Below are 15,699 nucleotides of genomic sequence, written 5' to 3'. Positions count from 1 at the left end.
TATGTATCCATAAATTTGTTGTCGATGATTAATAGATTCCCTGTTGTCGCAGTGAGAGTTGCAACGGATTCATTTTATATTAGTAAAAAACACTTAGCGCTGTTGGATAATGTTATATCGGATGATACATCGTGGGGCTCGTGGAGAATAAAGGATGAAATGTTACAAGGATATTGTGAATCAGCTGACGTTGTAATCGAGGATGAGTATCGCAGCGCAGAAATATCTTCGACGGTTTCGTTGTTGCCGTCGGTGCACGATCCTGTTACAAGACACAAAACAGTTTATCTGAACGGACCTGGTGGTTCTGGTAAGACAACTCGGGCGATTGAATTATTTCGCGGTTCTGACTTGGTCGTGCTGACTCCCACACATAGACTTGCCAGGGAGATGAGACAACGGGATGTTAACGCGTGCACGTATCACAGTTTTTTCAAATACAGCGGCGGCACGTGGACACCTGAACGAATGGGAACGAAATATATTCCCGAGAAAATCATCTGGGATGAGATAGACACTGTGCCGTTGGATACATTAAAACAGTTTCTGGATTGGTTGCTAAAGAAAAATACCGCAGTAGTGATGTGCGGCGATCATGGTCAACCACCCCCATTTACAGGTGAATCTCCACACACGTGGCTGAAAACTTTTGTAGATTATTATGAGGAAATAACTAACGATCACAGATCACTCGATGAAACGCTGAAAGAGTTTAAGGCGTTGATCAGGCTACAAACCAATAAAGTCCAGTGTACGATAATGCGTGAAATAATTCCAGAGACTTCGCTGAGCGACTTTTGGGAAACGTGGAAACCAGGTGATTTAATTGTGGCAAGTAGAAAGATAGTCAGGGACACACTTCAGCAGCAGTTATTTCAGTTACATCAGAAGAAATTTCCCATGTTGGGAGTGCCGTTGTGTTATAGACCAGCTGATACGCGATTGCAGAATATTGAGGTTGATATTCCAGGAAAATCGGAAAAACAAAATTTAGTATTGAATGATATTGTTATCGTTGATGTTGATGCTGTCGAACAGGCACTGAAAATGAGCAAATCCCCGTGGACACTAGGATACGCTATGACCATTCACAGTTCGCAGGGACTAACTATTTCAGATACAACAGTTTGGATTGTTGATGATCGCATCGAGTGGTCAAATTTGGTTTATTTAGCCGTGTCAAGAGTAAGAAGGATAGCTCAGTTACAAAGAATTGTATTAGATGATGTTATCAACGACAGCATCAACAGATCAATCGCTGATGATACAATAAAAAAGAAATTAGCCGGTTACAAACAGAGCGACAAAAAAAATGGTAGAGAGTTTGATCCCCAACAAAGTTTGGATGCTGAATTTATAATACAATTACGACAACAGCAGAATAATCACTGTGCGAGTTGTAATTGTTTATTGCTGTGGCAGTATTCGAAAAACGACCCAAGACAATTTACCGTAGATAGAATAGATAGCAGTCGCGGTCATACACGTGAAAATGTGATGTTGACCTGTCTTGAGTGTAACCGACGCAGGGGGGTTGCTGAATCATTGAAGTGATCGGGGTGGTAATTGTGTATCCGTGGGAATCACCTGAAGTTGCTCGCGTGTAAATCCACGCTGAGGAGCAGTTGAATCTAATCTGTAGATTGTGGGTCTCCCAGTTGATCTGGTTATGCTGGATATCTTATGTGTAGTAACACTCCATGTGGGATCGGTTGCTCTTTTTTTTCCTCCTTCGAGTTCGCCTGGTTCGTATAAATACCTAACGGTGACATTACCCAGCAGTGGGGACGCTCCTGGCTGCGTTGAAACATATCTGCGTGTACTGACGCGGGATATATATTTTTTTGTGATTGCATTTACAGGTCTCATGTTTGTTGTTCTGGTAATTTCATTATTTAGCGCGGCTATCACGTTTGGCAGTCTTGCAACCCATTCACGAGATCTCGTATCGTAAATGAATTCCCTCGCGTACTGGTATCCGAATAATCTCTCAGCGAGTGTTCTATTAAATCGCTCAACAATTGCCTGATCCCGATGAATTTCAGTATGTCCTCGTCGTATAACAACGTTATGCTGCTTTGTCAGTGATGATACCGCGCCCTGAAATTCTTTACCAGGATCAACTTGTAATAATCGGGGCCAGCTTAGAGGTCCTCGCTGATAAATTCGTTTAAACGCAGAGGCAACTTCAGCGGCTGTTTTAGTCGCTAACGGTTCTGCTTCTTTGTATCTACTGGCAACATCAACTACTGTTAGCGCGTATTTGTATATTTTTCTACGGACAGTATCATGAGGCAGGAATAGTATGTCAGCCTGATGAACTTCATTGGGGGTACTAACATCAAAATGTGCAAAGTTGATTTGTCGAGGTGGTGGTAGGTAGATTTGCCATATTGCTTGTTTTGATAGCCAATTTTTGGCAACCTTGCGTGTTACTTTTGCTGCGCTGGCGAGTTTATTAATTGCTGCATTACCTCTCCAGTATCCGGCCGGGGAATAATAAATCGCTTGCATTGAAAATGCTTCCATTGTTATTAATTATCCAGCGCCTAATGCTAATTTAGATTTCATCGCTGATCTTACTAACCAATTAGCGAGTGACTCCTTAAGTGATTTATTTTTTATGGCGCTTAGTGCATGAATTAATTTCACATCCGCGATATGCCTGTCTTGTAGATCTTTACTTCGATAAGCAACATCATGTATGTGACACGCTGCGTCGATAGCGTTTATCGGATACTCTCCCGGTTTTGGTTTAGATTGTTCATCAAGTCTGATATCTAGTCGTGTCCCTGGACCGCAGTAATTGTATCCTGGGAGATGCTTTTCTCCGGGATACTTTGCCCAGGGAGTTCCGGGGAGCTTTCCAAGTTTGGCTGCAATGTCACCTCCGCTAAATTCTCGTTTTTTTTTTGAAATCTAAATTTTTTTGTGCCACATCGCGCACACTTACCAGAAAGTGCTTGTCTGTTATTTTTTGTTGTAATGGTTGTTATGTCGTTTGTAGGGGTTCGTGCCCGGCACTTCACACAATATAAATCCATAATTATTATTCTTTATATACAAATGGAAATTACAGATTTTTCTGCGACGCGAAGAAAGGAGCCAGTTAAGCATAATTCAGTGCTACCAAACTCTATCAGAATGATCATCATAGGACCGTCAGGATCGGGTAAAACGCAACTGCTGTTGAACATGATAATGAAGTGGATGAAGTGGGATAAGCTGTATTTGGTAGCACCATCTGTAGATGATCAGCGATGCTATAATGTTATAAAAGATTTTAATGAGAGTGCAAAAGCGCTGAGTGAAGACGGCGAGGAAGTAGTTGAATTTATCACTGATATCGAAGAAGCTCCCAGCGTTGAAGACCTTAACGGGGAAATAAATAACCTAGTAGTGTATGATGATGTGATGCTGGACAAGCAAAAAAATCCTGCAAGAATATTTTCCCGGGGTCGTCATAAAAACACCGATGTCATTTATGTTACTCAACGTTACACACAAATACCAAAAGTAATCAGGGATAACTGTAATCTTCTTGCTGTGTTTAATGGAGTTGATGTTCATACGCTGAGAAATATTCATCAAACCTGGTGTAGCGGCGATATGGATATTAATAAGTTTAAGAATTTCTTTAGTCGCGCTCAAAGAACCCCGCACGGATTTGTGACAATAAATTTACACGACCCGCGGACACGATACCGTATCGGACTTGATACATTGTATGGTTAACATAAAAATGTTTTCTCGCGGGCTGGCCCGACCATGGAAACTCATTTCCCAGCAGCAGAGGGGGGGGGGCTGGACCGACCGTGTCAATGACGACCCCGCACGGAAATAGTTTCAGATTTATTGAAGTAAACCAAGAACGTCAGCGGGAGGATGTTATTGCATTTCCCGGGTCGTCGAAGAGTCTCTCCGAGAGAAATTATTCGACGTTCAGGGATATTTTTTTTTATTTTATGGTCTACATGGAAAGGTTTATCGTCGAAATAAGTAAACCGAAACTGTTTTTGTCTATTCAGTACTATTTTAGTTTCGGTCTGTTCACCCCCCCTGCTGCTGTACATCTCCGGATTAACTAATAGGTCTTATCGCATGGAAAGGTAAAACAACAATCTCCGTCGTGAATAGGGGACCCACTCTTTGCACTTATATCAGCTGTTAAGATCCTTATTTACTGTTCTTCGATAACCGAGACATACATACCACTATTTTGTTATAAAATACCTTATATGTCTTAATGTGAGAACCAATCAATAAATAAATTAATTAGTTAATAAATAGATGATCTGGTCACCCCAAAACTGCGCATTTCTTTTTATTTCGCCAATTTTTAACAAAATAACAAAACGCATTCAGTTTATATAAAGAAATAGATAACACAGTTTCGGTTGTAAACAAGGGCAACTGCTGTAAAGAGGCACTTTGAATGTAATCCAAATACGTATACATAACTACGTCTTCCGCAAATAGTACTGACGGATCAAAAAGGCTCAAGGGACTTAACAACAGACTGATTAGTGTGTATGTGTGTGCCTGCGTGCGTGCGTGTATGTATATGTGAGTGTGTGTGTGTGTGTGAGAGAGAGAGAGAGAAAGAGAGAGAGAGAGAGAACTGATGTTACGGATCGAAGCACATACGTATGATTGAATTACAACTACAACAAAATATAAACCAGATTCAAAATTGGGCCAATACCAACGGTTTCAAATTTTCAAAATCAAAAGCAGTCTGCATGCATTTCTGTCAATTACGAAGACACCATGACGAACCTAAACTCACGCTGGACGGAACACCTATGCCATTTGTTGAAGAAACAAACTTTCAAGGTATTATCTTCGACAAAAAACTGACTTATCCACACATAAAGAACTTAAAGGCTAAATGCTTGAAACCTCTAGATTTACTTAAAGTTTATATGGAACGTTTATTCGCTCCAAAATGCTTTGTTTATGGTTCAGCCAGAACGTCATATTTGAAGATGCTTGACCCAATTTATCATCAAGGAATATGACTCGCTCAGGGAACATTTAGGACATCCCCGTGTGAAAGCCATCTCGCCGGAGCGAACGAACCACCTTTATCACATCGTAGAGAAATGCTTTCCGCAGAGTGTGCTCTCAAATTAAGATCAAACCCTCTGTACCCTGCTTTTTCGGCAGTTTTTCAACCCAAATACAAAACCTTATACGAAAATGAAGCAAACGTCATACCCTCTTTTGGCATTAGAATAACATCCAGCCTTGACAGTGATCTTTCTAAAATTCAGAAAATATTCTTCTCCGAAACACCTCCCTGGCTACTTAAGCAACCAACAGTACTTTTTACGCTACACGATGTAAAAAAAAATCCAAGACTAACCCTTCCATCTTCCACAACTCTCATCATGAACTCCTAAAGAAATTTACCAACTATGCAAGAATTTATACTGATGGATCAAAGGACGAAGAAAAGGCTGATGCAGCTTCGTTAGTGGAAAACACACAACAAAAGTTTGCTTACTAAATGGTACAACGATCTTTTCAGCCGAAATCAGAGCAATAGACCTTGCTCTGCAATATAACGAAAGCAAACGTATTTTACACATCATCATCATCTCACTATCAGTACTTCAGACGATACACAATAGAAAACTGGAAAATCCATTAGTAACCAATATCCTCGTCATTCATACTGAGCTGAGTACCTCCCACAATATAATATATTGTTGGTTACACAGCCATTTCGGCATTAAAGGTAATGAAAAAGCAGATCGCGCTGCTAAAATCGCCCTATCCCTTGAACCATCTGATTTTAAACCTAGCATCAAAGAGTCTTTAGGTCAGAAGTGGCAGGTATCATGGAATGTGCACAACTTGAAGGGACTTTTTGATTCAATACACGTCTTTTGTATTTTGGAATTCCTGAAAGAAGTAAACATCTATTCTAAGATATAACTTTTATGGTATCGCCATCTAAATCTTCATTAACACGCACCATTTATTGGGATGCTTTATATATTATCCTTACCATCTTATCGTTTTGCTTTTAACTGTTTGTATCGCTGGTCGATAAGAAACCTTTTATCTCTATTAAATAATCCTACATATTACCTTTTGTATGGCGCTAAATAGCCTAACAGTGCTGATGCGTCGTAAAGTACAGTCAATCAATCAATCAATCAGTCTTATTCAAACAACACTGACGGACTGACGGATCAAAACGGTTCAAAAGGAATTAACAACAGACTGAATAGTGTGTGTGTGTGAGAGAGAGAGAGAGAGAGAGAGAGAGAGAGAGAAAGAGAGAGAGAGAGAAAATGTGTGTTTGTGTGTGCTTATTTCTGTCAGTTTGCTCGCAATTTCTGCTTTTGGATTATAGTTGCAAGGATAATGATGACCTTCACGGCAGCGAACATTTTTCAGCCTCTCTAAAGGATATTCACTCTACCATCGATGAATCAATTTCGCACTTGAAATTATAAAGAGAACTGACCCGACCAAATTTGACCCTCGTTGCAAAAATAGACTTAACAAAGATGCTTTTATAAACATCAATCATACTGTACAACATTTACATCCATTTTACTTGAGATTGCAGAAGAATCAATCCCTAAGTCTTCGTCTAAGTCTACAAATATATAAAAAAGTCAGGATTTACTTATAAGTGTAAAGAAGTAATTAGACAAAGCCGATAAGCATTGAGAGAATTTAATAATCGTCCGACGTTTTTAAATTTAAACAGCTATCGCATATTCCTGCTAAAGCACGCTGCAAAAATAAAGTATGCAAGTGAACATCTTGAAAAACTATGTTTCTATTTTAAAAGTTTCGTTCCTCGATGATGAAAGTGTGGAATATAATCCCAAAAATAAATTGTAATGGAAACAACGACTCTCACTGACATCAAAAACTAAACAATTTCAATTACTAAAGCGACATAGCAAATGCACTCGCTTAGAGTTTCTCTAAATTAACGGGCCTGATGAGAAACAATTGAAACACCTTAAAGAACTCTCATAAATTAATCCTTTTGGAGATCTTTAATAATTTACGGATACTTGTAATGTACCAAAATCTTGGAAAGAGGCCACGGTAATACCTGTTTCCAATCCAAGCAAGGATAGCGTAGATTATATGAACTAACTTCCCATTGCTCTGACGAGCTGTGTTTGTAAAGGAAGGAACGAATGATCAATGCATGCCTTGAGTGGTATTTGGGGAGTAACGATTTAATATCTCCTTTCCAAAAGGGCTTCCGGTATGATCATAGTACCAACGATCATCTTTTTAGACTGGACTCATTCATCCACGATGCTATTATCAGGAACAAACATTTGGTGGTCATTTCCTTCGACTTGGAAAAGGCCATTGATACAACATGGAATTACGGATTAATGAACGACCCGGACGATCTAGGTCTAAAAGTACGTCTACCCATTTTATATCGAATTAATTCCAGATTGCGACTTCAAAGTAGGAGTCGGCTCCACCCTCTCTGATACGTACGAGCAAGAGATGGGTATTCTTCTCGGCAGTATTATCTCAGATACGCTTTTATGCATCAAAACATTAATAAAATCGCAAAGAATCTGGCACCTTGGTGCGAATTGCTCGTAATACATAGATGACTTCTTAATATGCTATTGATCCAAAAATATGCAAACAATTAAAAAACAAAAATACATGAACAAGATTCAAAATTGGACAACTGAAAAGGGTTTTAAATTCTCAAAATAACGAAACCAGTATGTATGCATTTCTGTCGTCTACGAAGACAACATGATGATCCGAAAGTCAGGTTGGACAGAAAAACCAATACCGGTCTTGAGGAAGGATAGTTTTTATATATTGTCTTCGACAGAAAATTAACCTTCATTCGACACATTAAGCAATGTTTAAAATCCATCGACCTACTCAAAATAAAAGTGCACTCTGACTCGGGTGCCTATGGAAGATTAGTTATTATCCTGTATGGAACCCTTATTGGATCCAAACTGGACTATGGTTGTGTTGTTTATGGTTCAGCAAGAAAATCCTATTTAAAAACGAAATCGGAGCCCAATCTTTCTATTTTTCATAACTCTTTTGACCTCACCGAATTTAAGAATCACACGAGAATTTATACTGATGGGTGAAAGGATTAGGAAAAGGCTGCTGCAGCCATTATTAGTGGAAATAACGCTACAAACGTTCGCTTGCCATATGGTGCATTGATATTTTAGCAGAAACTCGATACTAGTCACTGATTCACTATCAGTACTTCAGTCACTACTCGATAGTAAGCTGGAAAACTCATTAATGCCTATTATTCTCATCAAACATGTTGAGCTGTGTTCCTCTCGCAATAATATATACTGTTTGTCACCCAGCCACGTCAATACTGGAAAAATGCAAAAGCAGACTGCTCTCCTAAAACGGCCCTACTCTACAACCATTTAATTTTAATATACCACACACTGATCTTATACCTAGTATAAAAAAGCCTTTATTTAGTAAGTGACTGGCATCATGGAATGATGCAGTGAATAACAAGCTACATGCGTCTGAACCAACCCTAGGCGACTGGCCCCCTTCCTACAGATCCATCCGCACTGACGAGGTAGTCCATGCAAGAATTAAAATAGATCATACTTACATAACCCACTTCTACATATTAAAACGCGAGGACCTATCAGAGTGCGTTTCTTGTAATGAACCCTTCACTTGAAGCGCTTTATGACAGAATGTTTAGATCTCCAAACCACACGCTATCGTTGCTACAATGTTCCACACTTTAGGAAACTTTTTTATACGATAAATGTAACTTCTGTTTTAAACGTTTTGAAGGAAGTTAACATTTATTCACAAATCTATCTGGTGTGTAACTATTTATTTTGAGTATTTTGAACGATCGCTCGCACTGTTAATCACCCTTTATATTTGTTATTTTTTATACGATTTACAAGAAACATTTATATCGCCGTTGATCAGAATTCCTCATACATTATCCTTATGTTTTTATATCTGTATGATTCCTTATAATAAGCCTTCTGACTGTTCTTTTTCCTTATAAAAGTTTATTTTTGTGATATATATAGCCTCGCAGTCCTCGTGCGCCGTAACAGTCACAGTCTCAATCAATCAGCTATAAATTGACGGATTGATCGTTACTTCATCGCGCACCAGTACTATTATGCGTTTTAGTACCACGGACAAGGTTAGATGTGAAAGGTTAATTATTGACCAGCTATCATGAGACCAAACACTTAAAAGCTAAACGATGAGATTTTTAGGGTAATATATGTAGGTTCCCAATCAACAGGGAATATAAATCGTGCATGTCAATTTATAGTTAGATAAATAACGCTATTAAGGACGACTGCCAGTACATATGTTGGGTACAATTACTCAAAGACAGCATTCTTACACGATTCATGTCCATTACTAAAGAAGAATGATTGATTCCAGGTTTAAAATCAGCGTATGGTATTTTAAAATCTGATGAATTCAGATATATGTTTAATTTGGTAGCCAGGTCTGCTCTTTCATTATCTTTCATGACCGGGCAACCAAAAGTAGATTATATTGAGAGAAGCACACAATCAGGGCATTGTTCAGTAATGGGTTACCCAGCTTCCTATTCTGGAGTAACAGAAGTACTGATATTGAATCGGAGAAACTGATAGAGTTTCAAATACACATGGTTTCGATATATTTCAGAGTAAGGTCTATTGCCTTGACTTCTGTTGAAAATATCGATACACCATCTGATAAACTATGTCTTTTCACTAATAAAACTACATCGTCATTTGACCCATCAGAGTAAATTCTCGTGTTGATCTTAATATCGATGGTGAGATCCTTATAATAGTTATGAAAATTAGAAATTAGAAGGATGAGTCTATGGTTTTGTTTTTCCATCGAAAACTTAAAAAGTACTGTGGGCTGTTTAGTTAGCTAGGACGGTGTTTCGAAAACGGACGTGTTTTGGATGTTGAAAGGTCAATTTTTCCATTGTCAAAGCTAGGAGATATTCTAATACCAAAGGTAGGTATGGTATTCCGTTTGTTTTGGTATAATGTTTTGTATCTGGGTTTGAATGCAGTCGTAAAAGCAGGGTACAAAAGGCTGGATCTTAATTTGATAACATTTCTCTACGATGTGATAGAGATGGTTCGTTCACTTCAGATAAAAGGCTTTCAAATGGGGATGTCCTAAATGCTGCCAGAGCGAGTTGTATTGCTTGGTGGCGAATTGGGTCAGGCTTCTTTAAGTACGACTTTCTATCTGAGCCATAAATAAAATATCCATAATCCAGTTTGAATCTAACAAAGTAGGTTAACAATGACCTTTCCATCAGCACCCCCGGTAATTTCATATTATTAATGATCTGTTTCCATCATTTATCCCTCAGATTTCAATATTTATGATTAATAAACAATATTGAAAAAGGTATTAGTGAGCAAATGCATTATTTTGATATTATGTTTAGGTTTAAAAAATAATTTTAAACGAAAAACAGTCAGCATAATTGTGCCGTATTCGTCTGTATTCCGAAACCATGTCAGGAAATTCACAACGTGTGGAAATGTGATGTGCATGTGATCAACCTGTTGATTTAATTGATTGATTGATTGAATGATTAATTGTATTTTAATGGCGCACCAGCACTGTTAAGCTATTTAGCGCCATAAAAATTTTATATGTACCATCGCTTAAAAATTTTAAAAAGTTTCATATCGACCAGCGATATCACAAACCAAATAGTTGAAATTAAAAAGATAAGATGGTAACGGTAAAAAAAAAAAAGCTTCTCGATCAACGGGTGATGTAAATGGTGTATGTCAATGAAGACATATGAAAAGGTATTGAAACAAAGGGACGGTATATTCATTACATAAAAATGATCTTGGTTATGGCATACAGGTTATAGCTTAGAATAAATGTTTACTTCTTTCAGTAATTTCACAATAGAACTGATGTTTATTGTATCAAAAAGTTACTTCATGTCATATACATTGCAATACTGATAGAGTGTAGGTTGCAGGTCGAAACACTTTATCATCAAGTGCTTAACAGTGAATGGTTCATTGCAAAAAAACGCACTCTGGTGGGTCTTCACCTTTTAATATGTGGGAGTGGGTTATATGCATATGACCAGTTCGAATTCTTGCAATGACTACCTCCTCCCTACGGATGGTTCTCTAGGAAGGAGTCCATTCTCCTAGGGTTGGCTTGATGACGTGAAGTTTATTATTCACTACATCAGTCCATGATGCCTGCCACTTGTGAAGTAGAGTCTCTTTGATACTAGGTTTAAAATGAGTATACGGTATTTTAAAATCTAATAGTTCTTGAGTTAGGGCCATTTTAGCAGCGTGAGCTGCTTTTTCATTACCTTTAATACCAACATGGGTAGGAAACGAACAGTATACGATATTGTGGGAGGTACTCAGCTTAGTATTTTTGACAAGAACATTGGTCAACATTGGGTTCTTTAGTTTTCTATTGTGCAGTGACTGAAGTACTGATAGGGAGTCAGAAAAGATGATGCTGTTTAAAATACGTTTGTTTTCGATATATTGCAGAGCAAGATCTATTGCTCTGATTTCGGCTGAAAAAATTGATCTGCCATTTTGTAAGCGAACTTGCGTTGTGATTTCCACTAACAAAGGCAGCAACAACCTTTTCTTCATCCTTTGATCCGTCGGTATAAATTCTTTTGTAGTTTTTAAACTCATTGAGGAGTTCATGATAGAAGTTGTGGAAGATGGAAGGGTTTTTGTTGGATTTTTTCCCTCGTGTAGCGGAAAAAGTACTTTTGGTTGTTTAAGTAGCCAGGGAGGTGTTTCTGAGACGGAGGTGTTTCGGAGATGGAGGTTTTCTGGATTTTAGAAAATTAATTTTTGTACTGTCGAGGCTGGATGATATATTGATGCTAAAGAAATGTATGGCGTTTGATTTATTTTTGTTTAAGGTTTTATATTTGGGTTGAAAAACAGCTGAAAAGGCGGAGTTCAGAGAGTTTGATCCCAATTTGAGAGCAAGCTGTGTGGTTTTTCTATCAGCACCCCAGTCAGTGTGCGCTACTACATTGAGTAGATCCAGAGATTTCAAGCATTTAGCTTTCAAGTTCCTTAGGTGTGGAATAAAATTCAGTTTTTTTGTCAAAGATAATACCTAAAAGCTTTGTTTACACATATATATGGATAGATAGATATGACCATTGTTTAGTTTTTCTTCTGGTATGGAATGAACAATTGCACTGTATGTTCCAATAACAGAATAGAAAAGAAGGGTCCCATGAAAAGTGGTTTCTCGCATGCAAATATCGTTATGAACACAGCTTTCTGCTTATGCAGATGAAACAGGAAGACGTACTATACCAGTGTGCAAACTTTCGGGGTATAGTAATAGTACACACACGTTTTAGTTGGAATTCAGCGACTGATGTAGAAATGAATTTCAAAACTTATATACAAAAGCATAATGTTGACGCAACCGATCCATACTTTGAAGAAAAGAAAAGAAACTAGAGTATATTAGGATGCACACTATACCATTCCCCAGCATATAACAGTAACATTCCCCAGCTTATAACATTAACATTCCCCAGCATATAACATTACATTCCCCAGCATAAAACATTAACATTCCCCAGCATAAAACATTAACATTCCCCGTCATAGAATATTACATTCCGCAGCATATAACTTAACATTCCTCTGCATATAACATTACATTCCCCATCATATAATATCAACATTCCCCAGCATGTAACATTAACATTCCCCAGCATATAACATTAACATTCCCCAGATTATAACATTACATTCCCCAGCATAAAACATTAACATTCCCCATCATAGAATATTACATTCCCCAGCATATAACATAACATTCCCCAACATATAACATTAGCATTCCCCAGATTATAACATTAGCATTCCCCAGATTATAACATTAAGCTTCCCCAGCATATAACATTACATTCTCCTGCATATAACATTAACATTCCCCAGCATATAACATAGCATACCCCTGCATATAACATTAACATTCCCCAGCATATAATATTATATTCCCCAGCATATAATATTACATTCCCTAGCATATAACATTAACATTCCCTAGCATATAACATTAACATTCCCCAGCAAATAACATTATATTCCTAATCATATAATATTACATTCCCTTTGCATATAACATTAAGATTCCCCAGCATATAACATTACATTCCCCAGCATATAACATTAACATTCCCCATCATATAACATTAACATCCCCCAGCATATAGCATTACATTCCCCAGCATATAACATTATATTCCTAATCATATAATATTACATTCCCTTTGCATATAACATTAAGATTCCCCAGCATATAACATTACATTCCCCAGCATATAACATTAACATTCCCCATCATATAATATTACATTCCCCACCATATAACATTGACATTCCCCATCATATAATATTAAATTCTCTAGCATATAACATTAACATTCTCCAGCATATAACATTAACATTCCCCAGCATATAACATTAACATTTCCCAGCATATAACATTAACATTTTCCAGCATATAACATTAACATTCCTCAGTTACATTTTAAGTAAGCAACTAATGCTAATGATATCTGTCACGAAACTCTAACAGAAAATACTAATGTTCGCGCCGGTTTCACACTACTGGAAAAATAAAAATATGAATATCTCTTCTTTCTCGGATGATATAATATAATATAATATAATATAATATAATATAATATAATATAATATAATATAATATAATATCAGACCATAGTTTGTAAAATATAATGTTGTTGTAGGGTTTAAAGCCATTTTTCAGCACACGATAGGCTCTGTATGGCGGCCAGTATCAATGGTGGAGGAAGAACCCGGGAAAACCCCGGATAGAACCATCGAACCAAGAGAAGCTACTGGCAAGCTGTCTCACATACCCACAATGGCCGAATCCGAGACTCGAACCCACACAGACAGATATGGCAGTGATCCCTAACGGAGAGCGCTTTAGATCACTTACCCACTCGGGACCCATGTAGAAGATAAAAAAGTGGTTCATAACAGAACCCATGTAAATATCTTGTCACCTAAGTTCCTTGTAAGTTTGATTATTTCCATTGACTATAATCTACAAAATGTATACACAACGGTTACCCGTCTAGACCCGTTTTATACAACAAAGAAAACACACCTCCACACTTGATGTTACCTATACATATATATAATAGATATGACTCGCACAATCATCAGACATTAAGAAGTACAATTGTCACATCTTTATATTAAAGACACCTACCTTCTTCCAGCAATACCTCTAATCCTAATTCCTGGATCTGACTAACATTTTCACTGAATTTGATCGTACGTTTCCTGACGAAGGGATAAAATAATAGGTCTTATCGCATGGGAAGGAAAAACAACCATCTCTGCCGTTAATAGGCGGCACACTGTTTGCACTTATATCAACCGTTACTGTCCTTATTTACTTTTAATCTAGACTTAGGTGTCATTATTTTGTTAAAAAATACCTTATATGTCGTAATGTGCGATGCTACTCATTTTGTAAGATTGCAAATAAATAAATAAATAAAATGGTCGCCAAATATTTGTTCTTTTTATTTTGCTAATTTATGTTAATATAACCAAACGCATTCAAGTGACACCCAAAGTTTATATAAAGAAACAGATAACACAATTTCGGTTTTAAACAAGGGCATCTAATGTAAAGAGTCAATTTTAATGTAATCAATATGTGTATATAATTGCGTTTTACTTAGATAACACTGACGGACTAACGCATCAAAAAGGCCCAAACAGAATTGATTGATTTGTTATTTTCACGGCGCACCAGCACTGTTAGGCTATTTAGCGCCATACAAATGGTTATATGTAGGGACGTGTTTCGGCGATGGATGTTTCCTGAATTTTAGAAAGATCAATGTTTATACAGTCAAGTCTGGATGATCTTCTAATGTCAAAGGAAGGGATGGCATATGGTTTATTTTCGTACAAGGTTTTGTATTTGGATTGAAAAACAGCCGAACAAGCAGGGTTCAGTGGGTTTGATCTTGTCCCAAACTTTCTATATAGAGGAACGAGAATTTAAAGTTGAAGCATATTTTTTCCATGATGCTCTCTTATTTTCTTTAATCGTTCGGCCCCTTTGACCAGTACAATACGGTACTTAGTTAAATGTTCGGGCGTTGGACGATTGTTCAATTTATTAAGTGCTTCTCAGCGTTGTCTAATGGCTTCCTTACACTCTTTGGTGAACCACGATGTTTGGTTTCATTTACAGTTCGGTGAGGACCTGGAAATGGATTGTTCTGCTATCTCGATTGAGACAGAAGTAAAATAATGAACAGGGTCATTGTCGTATAAAACGGTATCATTGTTAAGCCTGTCTGCTCAAAGTGTTTCAAACATTGCGCAGTCGGCCTTCTTTAAATTCCATTGTACAATTGCTTCATCGATTGTAACGTTGGAGTTCTTAAGAGAGATTGGAAAGTAGTCACTGCTGTGAAGGTCATCCGCGACCTCCCAATTATAATCCAAAAGTAGGGAAGGAGAACAAATTGTCAAGTCGATAAACGTGCATTCCTGGGTATACACATGTCGGTGATTTGGTGCTATATAGACACACATCATGTCTAGAAATGAAGTCTTCTACTTTGTGGCCTCTGTAACGTATGTGGTTTGA

At 37.5% G+C, this 15,699-nt stretch overlaps 1 protein-coding gene across 3 annotated transcripts in view; it reads right to left on the bottom strand.

Annotated features, from left to right (window-relative positions):
- Positions 1-14,449, bottom strand: part of LOC149778685 (heat shock 70 kDa protein 12B-like) — a 53,128-nt gene extending 38,679 nt beyond the window's left edge. For all 3 annotated transcript variants that reach the window (XM_089939498.1, XM_089939497.1, XM_089939502.1), the window contains exon 1: positions 14,296-14,449. The gene's annotated coding sequence lies outside the window, so the exon portion shown is untranslated. The remainder of the gene's footprint in view (positions 1-14,295) is intronic.
- Positions 14,450-15,699: the final 1,250 nt, after the last annotated feature.

This window comes from Sinohyriopsis cumingii, chromosome 17 (assembly GCF_028554795.1).
Source record: "Sinohyriopsis cumingii isolate HCF-2022 chromosome 17, ASM2855479v2, whole genome shotgun sequence".
NCBI lineage: Eukaryota > Metazoa > Mollusca > Bivalvia > Unionida > Unionidae > Sinohyriopsis > Sinohyriopsis cumingii.
This window is presented reverse-complemented; position numbering and strand designations above follow the sequence as displayed.